Source organism: Equus asinus, chromosome 4 (genome assembly GCF_041296235.1).
Source record: "Equus asinus isolate D_3611 breed Donkey chromosome 4, EquAss-T2T_v2, whole genome shotgun sequence".
Lineage (NCBI taxonomy): Eukaryota > Metazoa > Chordata > Mammalia > Perissodactyla > Equidae > Equus > Equus asinus.
The window spans coordinates 65,200,328-65,223,794 of record NC_091793.1 but is presented as its reverse complement, the minus strand read 5'-3'; the positions used below and the strand labels follow the sequence as shown (position 1 = coordinate 65,223,794).

The following is a 23,467-nucleotide window of genomic DNA, read 5'->3' as shown; positions in this document are numbered from 1 at the left end:
TCAACTTGTTCTGTAAGGGGCTTGGAAGTAAATATTTTCAGCTTTGCAAGTCAGAGACTCCTTCTTGCCATTGATCATGATGCCATTGTAGCATGAAAGCAGCCCCACAGACGTGACCCAATCGAATGGAAGTGGCTGTGATCCAACAAAATACCATTTACAAAAACAGGCAGTGGGCTGGATTTGTCCATTATAACATAATTCTGTGTAGAAAAATTTAAAAATATATGTATACACCACGAAAAAGCAAAAAACCATTTAGCAAGAACGAGTATAATAAAATATACACATTAATCACATAAGAGTGATTGCATGTGGGGAACGGAGAAGGGATGTGAGGTGACATAAAAGGGAATAAGAGATGGGAGGGAAGAAATGATGAAAATGAACCTAGAAATTAGGAATATCATTAACTCAAGATTCAGTACCTAGGTCCGACTTCTTTTTTTCTAAACAAGGTCACACAAGCTATGGTTTTCAATAAGAAATTTTAATTTGTCACGACTTTTCAAAAGCTGAGGTACTGTGTAAAGTGCAGCCAAGTTGCCCACTGTGAGTTAAATAAAACACGGGCCTCGGAGGATGGGCCAGTGGTGGCAGGGAATCATGGGGCTTTGTGGAGTCATTTTTAGTGCCCTTCTTTTGAAAAATAAATGGCACTAGATAAAAATAGCAGCATTTTTTTTTTCCTGATCAGGAATAATGATTTGAAAAATGCCCAAAGGGAGAAGAAAATTGTCAAGCTACATGTACAGTGGCTTAAATTGTTCCAGATATTACCTCTGATAAAGATTAAATGGAGCTCTATCTTACAAGAAAACCCTGTCCGTGTTCGAGACGTAGTGGGGCTAAGCTGGTTGTAACTGTTGAACGCAAGGGATTGGAATCGATTTGGGATTCACACCTCATGTCTCATATCCTACACTTCATAGCAAAATTACTTAATCTTTGTCAGCCTCAGTTTCTTCATGTTAAATCAAGATATCTTGAAGGATTGTTTTGAGAGTAAGGAGCTTAATTTAAAAAGTGGTATGGGCACAAAGGAATAACAGTAGAACTAATCATGAAGACTTATTAATAGTTTTATGAATAGCAATTCTCATTTCTATTGTTCTCCACATTTTCATGCAAAGATGACATACTCATTAACCCATACTCATTAACAGAGAGATGTCTGTTGCCACAAAAGTATATAACATTTCGTGGAAGTATTGCCAATGTTTTTTCTTGAACTCCAAAGTATCCTGCTTCCCACTGTAAAATACTCACAAAACATTTTTTTAAAGAGATTAACTTAAAGAAAAAGTAAAGCAATTAAGAAAATAATAAAATTCAAATGAAACACACCATGATGGCCAAGGGTCACCCAGGGTCATACATGATGCCTTGGTCTCAAAACTCCTATAACAAGCTGCAGACTGTCATCTTCTTTAGTCCTTCTCAAGTCCCAAGCTCAGGGGACAATGTTGACTTTTCTTAAAGATTTGACTACAGCCTATCTCCCACGTCTTTCGACAGTGAGACAGGCACACGCCTGCTGCAAAGCCTCAGGTGCAGTGTTAGATGGTCTGGGTAAATGGCGTTTATGTAGTGTCTCATGTTCCTAAATCAGCTCTAAATCATTTATATACTGTCACTCACACATTAAATATTTATTTCGTTCCCCTAAAATTTGTTTTTATTAAATTGAGAGTTTATAAAAATAATGTATGTAAATTACGTAAAAGATATGAATAATAATAACAAATACATAGCCGCACACCCAACATCTCAATTTATGGAAAATAACGTCATCCAGTGAGAATTTGACTGTGGACCCCTCTCCAATCTTTTCCTCTGTCCTCAACTGTTGCAGACAGCCTATGCATATCCTGACAAATTTTGTTTTTTGTTTTCTTGCTTTCCTTTAAGAAGTTTTTGCCACCTAAAGTTCTATATTTAGTTTTCTGTGATTTTACACTGCATATAAATAGATTAATTCACTATATCTTCCTCTAGGACTTGACTTTTCTACTGAATATTACTTTTATTAGTTTCATAGAGGTTTTTGCGTGTACTTTTAGCTTATTTTCAGTGGGGAATGATTTTCCTTTGCATAATACACAATAGTCTATTTATCCATTCTATTGGTAATTGGTATTTGTGTTGCTTTCAGTTTTCTGCTATGCCATTATGAATAATTTTACACATATCCTAGTGCACTTGGGAAAACATTTATTTAGAGTATGCACTGAGCAATGGAATTTCATGGTCATAAATTGTGTATATCTTTAACTTTATTAATAATATCAAACTGTTATCCAAAATATTTGTACCAATTAACAAGCAATTTGTAGACATTCCAGTCCCTATTTTTCCTCATCAAGACTTCTTATTGCCAGAAATTTTGTTTTGTCTGAAAATGGAGGGTGTGAAATGGTATTTCATTTCTATTTTCACTTTCACTTCCCTAAATACTAATGAGATTTTTTTTTTTCAGCGAAAGATTCATCCTGAGCTAACATCTCTTGCCAATCTTCCTTTTTTTTTTCTCCCTCAAAGCTTCAGTGCATAGTTGTATATCCCACTTGTAAGTCCTTCTAGTTCTTCAATGTGAGCTGCTGCCTCAACACGGCTACTGACAGATGAGTGGTGTGGTTCCATGACGGAGAAATGAACTGGGCCACCAAAGTGGAACATGCCAGACATTAACCACCAGACCATCAGGGCTGGCTTGTGAGGATTTTTTTGTTTTTAAATTTGTGAACAATTTGAGTTTGCCTTTTTTCTAAAGTTGCTCTCCAGATATTTTGAATATTTTTCTATTGGGCCATCTGCGTTTTAAAAAATTTTTTGTAGAAGTTATTTATATATTCTGAATTCTAATATTTTGTCAGTTATATGGCTGCCAAAATTATCTCCCAATCTGTAGCTCGTATTTTCATTCTATTTACATATATTTTTTTAAATAAACAGAAGATCTCAATTTTTGTGTCAGGGAATTAATCCTTTATTTCCTTGACAATTTGAATTTTCTGTATTTTGTTTAAGAAATAGTTTTCTACCTCAAAGTCATAAAAAAAATTCTCTTGCATTGTTTCCTAAAAGGTTTTTAATTTTGCTTTTTAAATTAAAGCTTTAATGTACTTGGGATGTACTTTTTGAGTATGGAATGAGTAGAGGTTTTTCCAATTTCATATATTTCCACATGGATATTTTTCAGTACCATTAGTTTTAAAGTATATTCTTTCCCTAATGACCCCTATCACCAAATCTGTGATAAATCAAGTTTCCATGTATCTCTGGAGTTGTGTCAGGTTGATTGATTGATTGATTGATTGATGATTTTTTTATTTATTTTTGCATTGGAATAGTCTATCTCATGCCAATACTCATACTCCCTTAATTACTACAGATTTTTAATAATTCTTTACTTATACCAAGACATTTCCACTCATTATTTTATTTTTTTTCTTTAGGAATATCTTACATATTCTTGGGTCTTTAGTATTCTAAATAAGCTCTAGTATTAGCTTGTCAGAGTAGGAAAAGGAAGGCAGGAAGGAAAGAAGGAAGGAAGGCAGGGACAAAAAGGAAAGGAATTCAGATATTGGGTTTGGATTGACATTTCCACAAATTTATATATTTTAGGAGAGTCACAAATACCAATTTTATAGCATTGAGTCCTCCTATCCATAAATAAAGAATTTCTCTCCATAATTTTGGCCTTTTAAAATGTCTTTCAAAAGCGTTTTATAATTTTCTCACATATTTTATTAGATTTATTCCAAGATTCTAAAGACTATAATAAATTTTCTGATTTTATAATCATATTTTCAATTATTTGCAGCTGGTGCATATAAACATTATTGAGTTTTGTACATTGATTTTATGTCTAGCGACTTGATAAATGCTCTTATTAATTCTAATAATTTCTATGTAGATTGTTTAGGGTTTTCTAAGCATGCAATCATATCACCAGCAGATAATGGGAATTATCCTTCCTCCTTTCCAGTGGTCAGAAATTGTCTTTCTTTTTCTTGACGCGCTGTGCTGCCAGGCTCTGTGTGGCGTAAGTTTGTTAGTGAGGGGCACATTTGTCTTTGTCACGACCCTGGAAGAATGGGTTCAGCAGCTCAGCATTAAGGGTTATCTTTGCTCCAGGTCTGGCAGAGATATCCTTCTAAACTAATTTGCTAAAAGTTTTTGTCAAAAATAGATGTTGAGATGTTTTTATTAGATAATGAATTTTGATATTTTGTATATCGAATGAATTATATTATTTCCCTCTTTTATATTTAATGAGGTAAATAATATTAAAGACTTTTTAATGTGAAACCATCTCGTCATATTAACTATTGCTGAATTCTCTTCAGGATTTACTCTACGTGATAAAATACTGACCTCCCTCCAGGACTTACCTGGCTTGGTCATGCTGGTTATCTTCAATGCATTGCTGGATCTGTCAGGGATTCTTGTGTCCATGGTGGTGAGAGTGACTTGGAACTTTCCTTCATTGTCCTCATTGAGTTTTAGCATTTTCTTTTAGTCTCAGAGAACTAGTTGTAGGGCTACTCCCTCATTTAAGCTCTGGATGGATTTATGGAAGGCTGGAATGATTGTTCCTTGAAAATTGGATAGAGTTCTTCTGTTAAACTCACCTGGTCCTGACACAGACACACACACGCAAATATTTCTCTTTTATCTAAGTTTTCAAATTTATTGGCATACACTTATTGAGAATACCCTCTTAATAACTTTAAAATCCCTTCTGCATTTTAAGCTACACTCCATTTTCAAACCCTAGCTTTATTCAGAGGCTGCAGGAACTTCTGTCCTGTCCTATTTTTCTCACCCCTTTACCTAGATCCTGAACCCCTTGTGCAGAGACACAAATTGTCCACACTCTGACTGCTTTCAGTCTGCTTGTGTGACACTTAAATGCTGACTGAAATCTGGATTCCCTGAAGCTTTGCCACCCACTCTTATGGCGCCTCTTCCCATCTGTCCTCTGAAGCAGGGCCATCTTCAGGCTGAATCACCTCTGAGACCCATGAGTCCTCTAAGTCCACTTCTCACAGTATCTATTTCATCCAGAGGAATAGGTAGTTATAGGCTAGGATTCATTTTTTTCCCTTTCCTGGGCTGTCCTCATCACAAGTGCTAAAAGTTGGCAAGCATGTCTTGGAAATCAAATCAATCCAGGATCAATCCACTCACTTTCTGAGATTCACTCAAATGGCTGGTACCAGGTATGGAACCCTGAGGCTTGTAGTACTGTCCCACCTACTAGTCATCTCATCCCTTGCTTCCTTCCCAGCCTGGACCGCTCTGCTCTCTCCTATGCCGGCAGTGTTGTCTTGTCTGGAAGCTATATTGGTCCATTGCCCAGCCTCCCCTGTCCATCCTGGCCTGTAAGTTTTGAGTGCCCAAGCAACAGCTGAGGATGCCTTGTGGTTCCTTTCCTCATCCAGGGTAGTGAGCTTCCCTCCAGTAGGTCTGAATCCAAGGCTGAAGCTGCCTTAGCCCTATCTCTTCTGTCTTCTGCTCCACTGTTTTGGTCATACTCAGCAGGGAAATGAGCCCTCCTTGAAGGCCATCTTTCCCTCCTTTCTTTTCAATTTTCCTGCAGGAGGATCTATTTTCAACTGAGTGACTGAAATCACTCCACCTTCCAGGACTCTACTTCTTAAGTGGAGTCCTCCTTGTTTGTCTAGGGTCCATCTAAGTGTACTAAGACTCCATGTAATTGGGGCCTTCCATCGCCACCAAACTTTCTTTTTCTATTCCTCAGTCAGTCTTATCTTCTAGCCAAGCCAGACATCCCAAGATCCTATGCACACTCCATGGCCATTTTCCACTTCTTCTAATGTTTATGTTACTATTGCTCAGGTTTGTACTTACTCAGGACATGTTTATTGAGTACCTACAATGTGTTCAACTCTGTGTTAAGCCCTAGAGATATACAGATGAAAAAGAGAGTTGAAGCCTTCAGGGAGTTCAGCATGTGGGTGTGGAGACCGACAAGTCCATAGTCATCTCCCATAGCGCGCGTTGCAGTGTGTGAGGACCATGGAAAGGAAGAGCAGCCAAGAGGGAAGAGGCGAGTGATGGGAAGATTTTCGCATCAAATGAGACCAGGGTGAGACTGGAAATAGGGAAGAGCTGAAATGGGAAAGAAGATGATAGAGAGCAGGATATTTGTGTAACATTACTCTCACATTTATGGTGAGAAATCCAGATTAGAATTGGAATTAGCCTGAAATCTGAGAGGAATTTTGGGCTAATGAAAAGTTAAAAGCTAGAAAAGACAGGAAAAAAGAAGCTCTAACTATATAATATGCAAGCAAATTAGTATCCAGAATATATGATAAGCTCTTAAAGACCAGGAGGAAAAAACAAGCAACAACATTTTTAAAAAATTGATAAAGAGTATAAACAGGCAATTCTTTCAAGAGGAAACTTAAAGGCCATTACAATATTAAAAGATATCTTCTCCTATTAGTAATCTGAGAAATGTTGTTTACATGACATATTGGCAAAGATGAAATAAGTACAATAATAAATGTTGAGAAATTAAAGCTCTTATATTTCTGGAAGTGGGTGTAATTTTGTACAACTGCTTTGAAGAATAATATAACAATTTCTGATAAAATTAAAAATACACATATATTACAACCCAGAAAACTTGTTTCTGGATATACTCACACATATACACAGGGATGTTTATTGAAATGTTATTTTTAATAGGAAAAAAATAAAGACAGCTTAAATTCAATGGGAAGGTGGATAACTAGAATGTGGAATATTCATATGATCAAAAACTAAAACAAAGCTTTAAAAGAATGGGTTAAATCTAGATGTATGGTTGTGGGCAGATCTAAATATCAATTTTTACAGGAGAAAACATGTTGCAGAATGATATGCATGTTATACCATTAATTTAAAGTTTAAGTATATTAAAAATGATATGTTTCATGACTAAAACATAAAATGTGCTGAAAATAAGCACATCAAATTCACACTTATATAAGACTACTCAGGATGGTGGTAAAAGGCTCTTTTCTGATATCAGTAAGGTCTTCCTTCATAAAAAAAAAAAAACAGAAGCAAATATGAAAAATAGTAGATATTTACTTATTTGGAGTAGTGAAAACTTAGTGCTTATTATATTATTCTCTGTCTTTCTCTAGTTTCTGGTTTGTAAAATGATATGAAGGAAGGAAGGGAAAAAAAGAAGAGAAGAAAGAGAGAAAAATCAAAATTTTAGATGAATTCTAGCATTTTTGTCTTGGCTGGCAAGTCAGGGTGAACTTAGGGAGATGAGATCAGAGAGGCGGATAAGGGAATGGTGGAGGGTCAGAGGCCCATACTGAGGAACTGTGATTTTACCCTAAAGGTAATGGGGGCCATTGGCTACTTTTAAATATGGGAATGACGTAATCCAGTTTTTAGTTCTTCCCTCATCAGGAACCATCAGTCGGAGAGTGAAACAATGGTAGATGCTGCTTTGTTTGCTGTGTTTCCGTAACTTTTAACGCTGACTTACAGTTTTATAGAGTCAAGCTTCATTTTGCTTTATAAAACTCCAAATGACACTGGAATTCAGAAATTTCTGAAAAAAATTAAGTTTGGAAAATGTGCTTCTTTTTCTTTTATTCTCTCCTTCTCTACGTTCCTTTCTATAGCAATCATTTCAAAATGAGTCAAAAGTCATTTGCGTTACTACTTTTAATTTTCTTTTAAAAGCCTACTCTTTAACATAAGATTGTTTAATGTTGGTTCACTGCTAGGCAAATCACAAAGTAGCTTTCTCTTAAGTTTATGAGAATTAAAAGAAAAAAAGGAGGAAGATCAAATTTTGGTAAAAATCCAATGATATTTGCTTAATTTTGTGTGAAATAATTTATCTTGGTCAATTTTTAAGTTTCCTTCTCCTCCAATGAATACCTGAGGTCCACATATTTCTGGAAACATCTTTCAACCCATTTCACCTCTAGAGGGGACCATTTTGGATCTTTTTCATTAGTCATGGAGGAAAGAGTCTAGGCACATGCCTTCCAGGGGTTGGCGGACTGAGGAGATAAAGACTCGAACCTCACCCTTCTACGTCACATCAGTGCAAAACAGTGTGTGACACTGCTATAATTTCTTTAAAGATAACTAAATTGGAGTGACAGATCAAAATCCTCAGGGAGAAACTGCTAGAGCTTTTTCTTAAGTATATGCACTACTTACAAACCCAGCCAAAAAAGACAAAAACAAGATTGAAGTGTAACAATTTATAATAATTATGGAAATCATATTAATGAAACAGCTAATCAGAAGATATTTGACCATCATTGACTTTTGAAAAGGAAAAAGAATGAGCAATTACTGAATCCTGACAATAAGCTAAGTCTTTTTATATGCTACCACATTTAATTTTCCTCAAAACAGTCATATTAAGAAAGGGTAATTATCTCATTTTATGTCAAAGAAAACAAAGTTCAGAGAGGTTAAATCGATTATTCAAGGGCATGCATCTGAAACTCTGCTTCTTTTCTACCAGTATCTCATGGGGCTCACCATTCTGCAATACAGAGGAATGCATGGCCTCCTCCAGAGACTCACAGTTGAGTTGGAGAGACAGACAGTAACTATGCTGCGAAGCAATCAGTGACAGGAGCCACCCACAGCCTAGTTCCAAAGCAAGGAACAGAAATGCCATCAAGGTCCTCAGAAATGGAGCAGAAGAGAAGAAGTATTAGAAATTGATCCAGAAGATTAGGATTTGTATACTTCCATTTGTTCTCAAATAGCTACAATATAGGCCTACAGAAGCAATATTTCAAGACACATTCCATATTCCACAGTGTTGTTTCATCTTAAGTATCAAAATTGGCAAAGAATTGTAGACTCTGTCCATTATCTTCATCATTAATTTTGTTTTGCTTTTTGTTTTTCTGTGTTCCCAAAACAATGTTTGTATAATTGAGATCTGATCCATTTATGAAAAGAAGCTTCTTGGAGCATATTTTAAAGATCTGTGTTGTAATGTAAAACAGTCTGATGCTATTTCAAATATTAGTATAATTATGTGTATGCCCTAAATTTCTGGAGAGAACAAATATGAAAAATATTAACATAATCATTTAAAACTATTTCTAAAATCAAAGTAGAAGAATGTATTCTATCACTTAGTTATTGTCCCTGTAGTTCTAGACTGATGCTTCTCCCAATTTCCTATTCTCAATAGGACTGTCTCAATGATAATCCAAAATTGCCATTAGAGCTACACTGAAATGAATTGTGGGAGTGTCAGCGCAGCCTCACAAAAGTGATTCAATGGCCATTCTCAGAGCTTTCAGGAGAAGGCCTTGATTTTTTTTTTTTTTAAGGATCGGCACCTGGGCTAACAACTGTTGCCAATCTTTTTTTTTCTTCTGCTTTATCTCCCCCAACCCCCCCGTACACAGTTGTATATCTTAGCTGCATGTCCTTCTAGTTGTGGGATGTGGGACGCCGCCTCAACGTGGCCTGACGAGTGGTGCCATGTTCGTGCCCAGGATCCGAACCCTGGGCCGCTGCAGCGGAACACGCAAACTTAACCACTGGGCCACGGAGCCGACCCCAGGCCTTGATTTTTACATGCTGACTTTATGTCCGTATCTCTCCAGTAGTGTAAAGCTAAAGAATAAAAACTATCATGTGGGTTTTTGAGAAGGAGCCAACTTGTCAGATGAGGGCTAGGCTTGCAAGGAAGAGGGAAGAGCCAGCTTTAGGAGCAGAGGTCACACATCAGCATTCCAGTTAGTCCCGAGGCAGATAGAATGTGAGGGTCCACAGCCAAGTTGTTTAGGAAGACCCTCGAAAGCCAAAGTAAACTCCTGTGGAGGTCAGGAAGTTCAGTGAGACACGGTGCACCTGGATCTCCAGCGTCTCAGGAAATAAAATGTCAAGTTTTAAGAAGGGGAAACCATTTAGATGGAGCCTCAGAAGCAGAGGCGGTACAGTGGACTCAACCCTAAGTCAGATACCATCCTCCTTTCATCTCTTCTGTGTGTCATGTTGGCTCTGTAGACCCTGAAAATATAGCCATATGTGTGCTCAGGATAATTCCAAATTCCAGGTAATAAAATCTCTGAAAGGGCTTGGATGCAATCTCCCTTTGGAAGTTTTAGTAGTGGACCTTTAGTCCCTGTTTGGTGATTAAGCTAAAGTTTGGTTTGGATATACTCTGATAGATATTGTAATAATGCTTGGCAGAATGTATGTCGAAATCATTTGAATTTTTTCTAAACATTCCAAGATTGCAAGATTGGTCAAGAGATTGAAAGCAAATGGAGAGAATGGACTGAAGCATCTGGGGTCAATTCTGTAGAATGGTAATAAGGTACTTAATGCTAACAGATGTTGGACAGATTTAGTCCCCTTCCTGGCTCTATGACCTTGGGCATGTTACTTAAATGTTCCAAATGTGTTTCCTTATGAAACCAGGACAATAACTCATAATTAGTATTAGGGGCGGTCAATGAACGAATTTACGTAAATCACCTGTCACAGCGGCCCGTTGTCTAAATTCAATAAATGGTGTATACTCTTGTAATGACGGCAGTTATAGCCACTAGAACAGTCTACATATGGCCTACATCACAATACACTTGTGAAAGGAAGGGAAACTTTGTCTATATAATGCCCAGGTTGATAATCTCCCCTTCTCCTCATCTACCATTCCTTTTTCTTCCATCATGGGGCTAGGACAGCTTTACCGCAACTCTCTCTGTGTGCTACCACAAGAGTTAGTTAAATTCCAGGGCTCTGAGTTGGGCCAGTGGAAGCAGTTACATGAAATAGTAAAGTAAGAGAAAGCTAGAAGAGAGAGGCCACCAGCATTCAGGGCTTTGCTGATCCGAGTGTGACTTGTGAACCAGCAGCATCAGAGATCTAGGAACTTGATCCTGAATCAGAATCTGCATGTTATCAAGATCTCCTTGTAATCCATGCTCTCAATAAGATTTGAGAAGCACTGTTCCAGGAAGAACTTCAGGAAATCAAAAGCAGATGCCTGGGCCATAATAGGTGACAGAAGCCACCAGAATGTTATAATGGGGTGAAGTATTACAGGGAGATGACCAAAGTAGGGAATTCATCAGAGTCTACCTCCTTTGAAGGAACAGGCACAGCAGGAAAAAAAAAAATGCTGTCTAGTCCAAACATCAATAGATACCAAACAAGAGCAAATAACTAAATTTTTTCAAATTGTAATTATTCATGTAGAATTTGCCCAAGTCTATTTGGAAATATATTACAGTATTTAGTATCAAATGGCATGCATTCACATTTTCCTAGTACTCTAAATTTATTTCCCAATTAAAATTCCATTTAAACAAACCAGAATCCCTTCTTAACACATTATACTGATGCTAAGGAGCTGGGTTCTGTGAACCAATTCATTGAAATACCCTTGAGGAATTCTGTCTGGAACTCTCAGACCAATGCTGTGCGTTAAAGCTTTTATTTTCTTCATTCTGTCTTTTCTCTTCCAAGGCTTGACTCATGACCACTTGAGATAGTGCTGAAGCTGACAGAGAAAGTGAAAATCCTCTGCCTTCTTGCCCAGAGGAAATGTGTGGCAGGAGATTTCCAAGCTGTGCTGTCATCAGATCTAAACTTAACCTTGTTCAGGAAAAGAACCCTTAACTTTCAAACCAACTGCTTGTCAGGCCCATTCAACTTGCAAAGTACAATGTTGAGGGATGTGGAGAAGGAAGAAAAAATAGCAATGAATGCATTTCACTTTGAGGTTATTGAGATTGGAAATGATGACTTCTCATGTTTTGCAATGACATTAAAGTGCAATGTCTTGGTTCACGGGCACTTACCACTCTCTTCATCTCCATTAATCTTTGCTCACAGTTTTGAAATACACCACTTTCTGTCTTGAGCAATAAAATGAAAATTTCCCAGGGTTATAATTGCTTTCCAGTGTGTCTTTTCTCATATTATTTGATTGCTAAAGATTTCTTCCAAAATGGGAGATACTTAGTGAACACAATACAATGTATTTTCCTGTTATTTTTAATCTATTCATGCATAATTTGAAGGGTTGGTTAGGAGAAAAATGGAAATTAAACTCATCTGACCGTGACAGATTTGCAAACTCTGAATACAACTCAAACTTTATTGACGCTTTTAAATTACAGCACCAAATACCTGGACATGTCCATATAACATTTAGAGCATTTTATATCTTCATAGCTAGAGCCAACATTTGCTTAAGAATCACAACTGCAATTCAGGATGAGCGCGAAGAGCATTTTACAGAGAAAAGTAGAACATGCTGAAGCATTTTGCTTGGAACAAGCTTTTATTTTTAGCTTGTCCCCAAAAAATCATTATCTAGAAGCCTGAAATGCCTAAAAAAATCATTATTTTTGAGTGCCTGGTAGGTCATTTCATAGAGTCCCACAGGATCATATTTGATGTCAGATGGGTAAGCTCTCTGGACCACAGAAACAATTGGTGGAATGCATTGTCTGATGGAACCTACCCCTTTCTCTCTCTTCTGGTGAGCAAACATTTTCTAAAGTACAGAGTTTTAACAAATGGCATATTGCAGTTTGATCCAACAAATTATATCAAGGATTTTTTATTGAGTAATATAAAAGGTAGCATTTCCAAAATTGAAATCTGATAATCTGAGGATCTCAAAATATCTGTTTCTAATAAATTAAGGTCTTCTCTCTAGTGCCTTAGCTTGGATAAATTTTGTATGAGTAATGGCATACAAAAGAATGCCAAAACAAGAAGGGTCAAATTTGGGACTTAGCTCTGAACTCTACCTGGTTCCCTCCCTTCCAGTGAGAAAAGTCTTTTTAGAAGATAATAAACACATAAAGCAGAATCATCTATCATTGATTAAAGGGAACCAGCTGGTAAGTGGGGACCACCCATGCCAGTTTATTGACCACCCCTGCCTAGTTCCCATCCCCAAAATGTGGAAAGCCAGACTGAGAGAGGCCTAGTGATATATTAAAGGGGATGGTCACTGGGAGCTGCAAGAGTTTTCACTTCACAATTTTAGAATTCAAATTTATGCACTCTCTAAACATTATTTCCTTACTCAAAAATCTTTTCAGAGGCCTGCTGGATAATTATAATTATACTGTTATAGTTACCATTAATTGAGCACTTTTTATGTGCCAAGTACTGTTCTCTCAGTGGGTGGGTTGTGATATTTCTCATTTGTCACAGTCCCCCTGTGGAGATCTGACATCACCATCTCCATTTTCCAGGGAGCAGCACAGAGAGGGAATGGATTTGCCTAAGTTTACCAAGTCAGTCAGTGGAACAATAAAATGTACCAGCAGGCTGTTGGGACCCACAGCTGTGATTTCTTCTTCACTTCCCACTTTCACACCTGTCGTCGCTTGCACACTCAGAGGTTTATCACAGGCTCCCCTCCATATTTCCAGATTTATCCCAAACGCTCTCAGAGCCTTGGTTTCTTTACCCATAGAAGGAGGAGGTGTTTGAGCCTAGAACAAGTACTTTGGAGAGAAGATGACTTTGCCTTCCCAGGTAATACCTGTATGATATTGATAACTGTGGTCCTCATCTGTCAGAGTCACCATAATGTCTGTCCTATCTGCCTGAGATGATTTTTTCCAAGACAAATAAAGAAGGTATTTGGAAATCACACTCATATAGAAATATGAATAATCTCATCAAAATCCTCCTCAAGTACTCACAGTCTTGATTTCACTCGCCTGAGTGACTCGGGCAAACAAGTCTCTTTACTTTTGCCCAGGTATTTCCCATTTTAGAATTCTGCCCAGTTCCCACCCAGATTTTTAATCCCAATTGAAGATTGTCCTCCATTTGTCTAAAATTCTATTTAACAGATAATTATTGAGCAACTTATCTGTGATCACCACTGTGCAAGGCAATGAAGATGGGAAGATAAATGAGACACGGTCTCTGCCTTCAAAGAGCTTGAGGTCTGATGTGTGACAATAACATAAAAACAAAAGCCCATCACAATGCTGGGCCCAAAAGACCTCAAAGGAGGAAGTAGTTCTCCCAGCCTGGAGAGAGCAAGGCATACTTCTAGAAGCATTTGCATCTTGTGCAATGAATAGGAATTGATGGGTGGGCAAGAAGAAGGTGATGTTGGGGGCATTCAGGACAAAGTCAAATACAGAGAGGCACAGAGCTGTGACACAGCATGCCAGTAAAGCTGCCATTAAATTGGCAAGTCTGAGCACAGACTGAGAAATAAATAGTGACAGTCTAATTGTGAAGGGATATGGAAAGACAAGGAACTAGAATTTTATTCTGAAGGCACAGGAACTACCTACCTCAGGTTAATGTGATGTTTCTTTTTTCCTGAATGTAGTCCTCATTGCTTACATCTCTTTGGGCAATTAAAAATGTATCACTTTATAACATCTTATGACTTTCCATTATATACATATGGTTTTTACTCTCATAACACTACGTATTATATTTACCTAAAAGAAAGATGACGAGTATTAACCGTAATTTGGAAATCATTTTAATATGTGACAATTCATCATCTCTGTTTTGTTTGATTTACATTTATTAATTTTAGAAACTGGTTTGTGAGCTTCCCAGGTCTCTATGAGAACAAAATAGAGAATTAGGGAAACCAGAAATGTTGAAGTTATTCTTCATTCTTACCTCCTTGTCAATTCACCAGGCAATGATGATTCTTATGTAACTAAATTTCCTTACCTTCTCTCCATTCCAATTGCCATTGTTTTAGGTCAGGCCTTTGCTATCTCTTCTTCAAATTTTCTCTAGGCCTTGATTGGGTCTTGCTGTCACCAGCCTTCTATCCGCACTACCCTATCCCTATCATGACCCTCACCATGCACGCACACACATACATGCTCCATCCTCCACGCTGAAACCAGAGCAAACTATCTAAAATACAAATTGGTATGACTCTCTCACCCAATGCAACGTTTTTCAGGTTTTTAAGCTTATGATCTAAAAACACAAACATGGCAAGTCTTATTTTAATATGTCAAAAATTTTAAAATAAATCAAATATAAGGACAAGAAGGAAATCCAAACATTTTCTACAGCCTCATCCCTTGTAATGCTATATAAGAGCTGTGTTTCCTGATTCCCTTAAGACTCCCCTGTCTATGAACCAGATATCATGATGTCTGGCACATTGTGCTTAAGAACTGTTTATTGAATACAAGAAAAAAAATGTGATGAAACTTCGGAAGTATGCTGTATTTGGTATGGGGTATATGTAACGCATAAATAGAATAGCTCTTGGTACAGAATTATCCTATGAATTCTGAAAAGCTGATAAAGAAGCAGTGTTAAAACCATTTGGATGGGAAAAATCTACAAGATATAGTAGAGGGTATAAGACATCGTTTTTCAAAAGCAATGGCTGGAACTGGACATGATGAGCTTGAATCTAAGAAAGAAAGAATGATCGAAAATGAGAGGAACTCATGTGTATCCAGTTATGTGCCAATCATTGGGTTAAATATTTTACATGAATTGTCTCTTTTTGTTCTCATAACAAGCCTGGATATAGTTATTATCCCCATTATACATAGATAAGACTGAGATTAAATAACTTCCCAAAGGACATATAATTAGCAAGCTGTAGAGTCAGGATCTGAATTCAGACTGGGCTGGGATCCAAAGTCTGGACTCTTTCCCAATATACTACAGTCTCCAACTAGTCCAGAAACACACACACACGTGTACACAAGCACACACACGCACAGACACAGCTAGATTATGATCTTGAAGGACTACTGCTTCTGCCTCTAGGCTGGCATTATTTTATCATCTATGAAGACCAATAAAGATCAATATTTGTTCAAATTATCAGTACATGTTTATCCTAACCACTCATAAATGGTTGGTGTTGACCTCATTGGATTGTGCTATCAGCCAGCTGGCCAGTCCCCAGCTCAAGCCTATCTTTTTAATCAGGCATTTTTCCTAAATTCCAATGAGCAGATTGATGACACACAGAGATTTTAGTGTTTCCCTTAGGAACTCTATGCTTAGACCCACTAAAGATGAAGGTTTTATGAATGTGTTCAGATTGTTTGAGCTGCATTGAAGATCATGATCTCCTGAGTAACCAGGATTTTCAGTGTAGTTCAGAACCACTCAATGAAGGAACAGGCTTAGCTAGTGAAAGTTTAGTTCCATTGTATTGGAAAAGAATAGATGTCTACAGAGAAAGGCACAGATCTAGAAAAGAAATCTTCAACTCTGATGAGCACTGAATTGACAGAAACACTATCTTTACAATTCTTCAGTTGTCTTCTCTCCTTCATTTTAATCTTTCATGCATAATCATTTAAACAATGCACTTTTTAAGTAAAAAGACATCATCTCTACTTTTAATTTTTTAAACCTTTTGTCGTATTTTTCCCATTTTCCTGATCTTATCCTTATATACATCCCATTCATTCATTTATTTAGCTTTGCTTAAAAACTTAATGAATTATGAAACTTATTTGGCACTGTACTATGTAATGGTGTGTGTGTGTGTGTGTGTGTACGCGCCCACATGTGTATATTATGCGAAGTGTTGATAGGTGGGGATGGGAGGAGGACTACGGGGATGTATGAAAACAAAATTAGATTCAGGGAAATTTTTTAAATAGGTAAAATTTGTTCAAAGATTTGCTTTTTTCTTATCAGTCTCTTCTAAAACCCTCCAAGGTAATCTAGTCACCACTCTCAGCTTCTCATATTCCAGAATTTTCTAACTATTTTCATCTGTAAATCTTACCTTTTCTACTCATCAAAGAGTTTATGCCTTCTAGATAACGCAGTTAACTTATGACAGACCATTCATGAACCTGAGGGTTTAATAGCTTTAGCATTTTTGAGTTTAGACACTGTTAGAATGATGCTTTTGGGGGACATAATCCCAGGCCTCTGACTGAATCTGATCAGCACAACAGGCCCCTTTCTCCTGACCTCTGCTTGTTGGACCTCACTTTCTGACTCTGACCAGCCTGTGGCCCCATCAATGACACACTGGCCTTATGCTCAGCTTAGACCTGTTATATGCTAATAACTCCCTCTCTTTGTTCTTTCCTTTTCATGATGCCACCTCTGGAAGCCAAATTTGAGGCTGACATATCTAGTAAATCTTGATAAGGAAACATATTGAAAGTAGGGTTTAACGAGAGTAGAGTCCAGTGGAAAATGGAAGAGACTGTTGTAAAAATCATAACATGATATTTGAAAAGCCTGAATTAGGATCAAGTAGTGAGAAAGACAGAGAAAAAGAAAAGTGAGTATAAATCTGAGAAATTTTTCTAAACCAAAAGAAAAACATGATAGGACTTCTTCATTTTTTCAGTGAATGAGGATTTATTGAACACATACATAGTTCCATATACTAAGTACTGTGAAAAAAAAAAATACTTGCTCAACATGATGCTTTATGTTCCCCAAATTATTAGTACATCATATGCCTCAAAGATGAGGAGCTTAAGAAACATTTGCTAAATTGGATTAAGTCATTGATAAATTAATTTTATGGGTAAAAAAGAAAAAAATAATAAAACAAAACAGTTAGTAGTGAACCCAAATTCCTAATTTGAGACTCACAAAAAAATATCATCAGAGACATTACGGGGAAAAAAAGGATTAATCTGAGAGCAAGCAATTCAGGGAAGCGTATTTGGAGCCATTGAGTTTTGGCTAAACTGTGGGACATCCACACAAAAATATTGAAAATCCAAGAAGGAAAGCACTAAATTCATGCAAGATAATCAAATGGGAGACTGGCCCTGGCAGTCTGTGATTCATTCCTGCCATCATTTCAAGGATTTGAAGTAGTTTTCAGAAGGACGATGTACAAAGAGTCACACTGACCTTGGTTGAAAGCCCAGTTTAGGCACTGATAGAGTGTGAAATGGACGAAGAAACTTGCAGTTTCCTCATCCGTACAATACGGATGATGGCCTCCCCCTTGCTGTGCTGCGGTGACTGCTGACAACCTAGACATCAGAGGCACTTAAAGAATTATGACTGCAGCTGCTGCCTTGTTATCGTGCTATATTGGGTTTGATTGTGATGTAGTCCTAGCAAGCCACTTATAAGTGAAGGTCAGTGCCTCCAAATCAAATCTTTCCTGAAATTTTGAATAGAATTGCTATAAAAGCCTGGAAGGAGTCCCAGCCCATTTGTGAATCCCTAAACAGGACTAGCCCCTCTTCCGGATGTTCCTGCAGCTGCCGCACCCTCATCTGTCCATCACCAATCACTCCTGCAGTACAACGAGTAGTGTGTCCATCTCCACCGTCTTTGAGGATTTGCTTTACTATCTTTAAAGCCTGATAGGAACTCTAACATGTAGAGTGTGCTCCATTCCAGTTTATTGATTGAACAATAACCCCTGTCATTTAGAGCTGAGGCATCTGTAACTCAGAAAGGTAAAATAAGAGCACACTCCCAGCAAAGATAGAAGGTCCAGGATTCCTAGATCCCAAGCCAAAGGTTTTTTGCATGTAATTGTTCATAAACATAAGGAGCTTTTAAAGGTATATACATATTGGTTGTCTTTCAACCCAAAGCGGATCTTGGCTTCTTGAGCTCAGGGTCTATGTCTTTGACTTGAATTCTGTCTTCCCACAGCAAAGAGCACAACCAGGTGTATCCAGCAGGTGATCAAAGACCCAGTACTGCATTAAGCTGGAGATGAACGTCAGGGTAGAGAAGGTTTAACCTTCTTTTCACTACTTGTTTTAGAGAGCTATGTTTCTTGGTCTGCTCATTATGAAGTAATTTATCTTTTAGTATTTCATGGTGGAAAACGGGGACAGGGTCAGATTCAAGAGTAATATTAGAGTATTTATTTTTGTTGTTGCTAAGTGAAATTATAGGTAACAAGTGGAAAAAATAAATGAAGGTAAAAGCATGAGTTGTCACTTCTAAGCACTGTTGTAGGCACTACACAAAATGCATGTTTTATGTCTTTTAAACAAAGTAGGCCATTAAATGTGCAATGCTAAGAGGAATTTTATCTTACCTATAAATACAAGTGAATCTTTTAAGCTCCAAATCCCCATATACAATTTACTGTGGTAATCAAGATGATGCTCACAATTTAACTTCAGGACCATCTGTAACTCTATTGGTATTTTAATAATAATAAATAAAAGTATATGTTGGCAACAAAAATTGTTAAAGTAGAATCATCTTCAAGAGTCAATGATAATTTCTAAGAAGCTGTGTAAATATCGTGTTTATTCAGAATTCTCTCTTGTGCCTTTACCTTTTAATTAACGTGAAAGAAGACCTTTAGTATTTAACTGTACATATATATTGAAGAACAAATTATCCTCACTTCTTCAGATTCAAAATATCAAATAAAATGCTTGACTTGGGTTTCTACACCATCATTAGTGAGGAAAGAAATGTGCTTTTTTTTTTCCCTCTTCTTACATTTTTTCTTTCATCTTTCCTTTACTGTTTTTGTTTTTGTTTTTTTTCCAGTAGGTAGGAGAAATTGTTAAAAGAAAAGATAAGTAAGACAAGAAAAATTTAAAAATTCAAATTTCTTTGAAAATTATAGACACTTCTTCAATGTTTTCCTGTTAAAACAAACATTGTGAAGGATAATATAACTAATGGTTACCAAACTTACGCACAGGTGGCAGGTAACTGACCTACTGGTCACCATCTGGGAGTGAGGAAACCTTGTTTCAGTCCTGGCTCGTCCACTAATTAACTGAATAATCCTGAGCAGTCCCGTCATCTCCCTAAACGCTGAGGTCTTCATCTAGAAAGTGGAGAGCTTGATTTCCACAGTTTCAGGGGTTCCTCCTGGCTTTGATATCCTCCTAATCTATGAATGTAGAGCTAAGCCATTTTCATGTAGGATTGGAGTTGTTCAAAGAACTGAAAGGGAAGAACTGATGTACTTTTGGTCGTATCCGTAGGTGTGGATTTTCTCTGCCTGTGGGTGGCGTAGGGTAGGAGGTGGCCTTTATATTATAAAGGAAACAGTAAAGATGGCAGTAAAGCTATTTGTTGAAGAAAATGGAGAATAATAAATTACACGTGAATAGGAATTTACATTTTGTAAATAGTCTTTTATTTTCATCTGATTTTTGCAGCAAATCTTTTAGAGAATAGGCCCATGAATAATCTTTTTAAGAGCATATTTTGAAAATATTCTACTATGCCAATGCATCTGTAACCGTAGTTTTTTCTGGAAAAATGATTCTTGGGAAAATCATGATAGTCTCTCTCAAGTTGTGTGTTCCACTGGAAGCCTAATGTTTAATCCCTCAATATTTTTTTCCCAAACTTCAAACGTCTCTCTCCCCACCCGAGTTTCTTCATTCTTTCGTCTTTCCTCATGTAAATACAGATAAACATCCACACACAATTTTGGAGAAACCCACGAATGGATTTAGTGTTGTAAGAAGCACTGTCAGAAGGCTGAGATGTATGTGGAGCCTAAAATTTAACAACAACATGGGTTTGCTTATTTAAAGCCTGCAGGAATGGTGGAGCAGATGGTGCTTTGTTTCTTTCCTTCCCAGCCATGTGCTTGGTGTGATCTGGGGCCAGTCTCCACAAGGCTGCGAGTCTGCAGAGCGGGAGGACTGCCCTGTGCAATGTTGTCCCCACTCTCCGGTGTCTTCACCCTTTTGTTTCCTCTTTACATCACATTCTCCTTCTCAGCTGGTCAGTTGTAAACCTTCAATGCAAAAGAGCTATCCATGACACCAATTGTTGGGCAGGTTTTGTAACTAGAAATGAGATGCCAGAAAAAAGTTGTTGAAATGGTTGCTCTCAATTGCAGCAGATATTATAGACAGTTCATATTCGGCTTCCTGTTCTCATTCTGTGCTCTATCCTTTAAAGGAGGACTCTTTCCATCTATTCTCACTGCACCTTTAAAATGATTCTCTAGCTGGATGTGGCAAAGATGACTCTCTTCATTGTGTAGACAATGGAGATACAGCGTAGTGCGTTTGAATGTATTATCTGGAGTTACCACGGCAAGAGAGGAAGCCAATCTAGAATGGCGATCTCCTATCTCTAGCCCTCCTGATAGTTTCTACTATCCCAGGCTGTCCCAAGTCATGATCTAATAAACAAAACAAAACAAAATAATTATTGCTCTCATTTATGCTAGATCATTTCTCCTCTTCTTTAAGAATAGGACACGTGTCTAAAAATTATACACACTTTGGGTTTAGAATGGTTCTATAGACAAATTTTTAATTCACCGTGGCTAGGGGTAATTTGGTTAGAAGTCTGGTCTAGTTTCAGTTGAAGTGACATTGTTGGGTTTGCTCATGTGACAAAGAGATGGCAGAGGGAACCATCTGTTAGCTGGGAAAGAGAGTGGTCTTTCTTCCTTTCTGATTTGAAATTTTCCCATTCTTATCAGTTTTAGGGATAGGAGAGCAAAATTCAGGCATCTTCTCTAAAAGCCACAGTTACAATGTACAGTGGACAATGTACAATGGACCCCTAAAGAAAGGAGTCTGAAGAAACTCCTCTGGACCTTTCCACTAGCACAGATTGTTTTTAATAAAGTTACTAACTTCCAAAGTGGGAATATTGACTTCACAAACTAAGACACAAAGAAGGCACATTTCAGAAGAGGAAATGGACACTGGGGAAAATGGCAACTGGTGTCCTGAAGCCAGGGAGCTTCAGAGGCATACTTCTCCCTGAGGCCAGTGCCTTATGAAGAAGGGGCCTGCACAGGGCCGGAGGACACGAAAAGATTACTTGTCTGAACATTTGGACAGTTGGATAGCCATTTTATTGGCTTGGATGTGACCTTGGTGAAACTCTCCTAAACTTTTCCATCAGTTTATTTATTTGTTTACATGTTTATATTTTCAATGATCTCATCTCCTTGAGGTCCGAGATTCAATTTTACTCAAATCTATCCACAAAGACTATCCAAGGTCAAGCAGGACCTTATAAATATTTATTGGACTAAATTAAATTGAAACAATTAGGTCACATATTTCTACTTAGGGAAAGAATAGGATTAGGGACACAATAGTCAAAAATGTCGTCATTGACACATAATAAGAACCTAATAAAATGGTAGCATAGTTTTATACATGTTATATATTTAAGAAATACATAAATACTATAACAAATATGGTACTTTATATTCAAAAACATCTTAAGTTTGCTCGTGAAAGTGGGTATCAGAAGGGTTAAGAGTTGTTGGGAAGTGGTGGAAGGATTGTTATCTGAAATTGGAGGATAGTTGTACCCAGATGTGGATATGTGAGGCACATAGCTATGAAGTGTGATACTATGTGGTGTTTGATGTGTGTTTGTATATAGGTATGGCATATTCCTGTGGGGCTCAATTCCATTGGGTTCAATTTTCTGCATTCCCCTGATGTCTCCTGATGATGAAGCAGGCATAAACTAATGTAAGATTTGCATTGTTCAAATTATTTCCTTATATATAAATATTGTAACAAATTTACGGTTCCAAGCAAGTGGGTTGTTGGTGTCTGTGTACCTCCTCTTACCTGCATCTTATTCCAGGAATAAAGTGTCCCTGAGCTCTGCTTTCTATTTGTGGAATGACCGTAACTGCTGAGCTGCCTTTGCTGTGATTTTATGCTATTTTTTTTTTCAGTGAGGAAAAAAAAGGAACTGGCACTGTTTTGTGTTTGTCAAGTACCTCAAAATATTTTTCAAACATTTGTGTTTGGGAAAAGCTCAAAATATACTTTGCCAGTTCATTTTGTAACACATTTAACAAACAAAAATTTAATCCTTATGTTTCTCATTAATTTTCCTGCAATTAGATGAAATACTTCTTTGTAAGAATTTGCTAGATAAACAAGCAGTCTCATAAACTTACATACATTTTCTTTTAAAAAAATGTCAAATCAACTCTTCCTGAGAGCTTTTAACATCATGAAGTTTACCCTCAAACTGAGTGACACATTTCAATTTAGTTTTGAATGATGTATGTCTAGATTTTATGCAGTCACTTTTCAGTGTCCTATAAGATCAATTGTGTACAAAATGGAAAAATAAGAAAAGAGTATTGGTACTGTTACCTAGACTGATTCCTTCCTTTCTTCCCTCTTTCCTTCTTTTCCTCCCTCCTTCCTTCCCTCATCATGCCATTCTTTCAACAAACCTTATTGAAGCCCTATTATGTACAAAATACATTGCTAACATTCCAACAAAGAGTGTGCCACTTAGTGAAGATACAAACAAATAAAATGAATGATCACGAGACACTTAAATGATCAATATGCTATGTGAAGAGCAGGGTCCTACATGAGACTGGATGGTCAGGGTGTCAGTGTCAATCTGGAGGAATATATCTATGTTGTCAAGACCGCATCTCTGGGCATGGCCCCACCTTGCTGCACATGTGGACAACTTCAAAGAAGCCTTAGAAAGCATACCTACCACATTAGGGAAGGCTGGAAGTGTAGCTACTGATGTGAATGTGATATTC

General features: G+C 37.3%; 1 protein-coding gene across 2 annotated transcripts in view; it reads left to right on the top strand.

Annotated features, from left to right (window-relative positions):
• Window positions 1-23,467, top strand: part of CNTNAP5 (contactin associated protein family member 5) — a 767,582-nt gene that overhangs the window by 154,326 nt on the left and 589,789 nt on the right. The window lies entirely within an intron of this gene.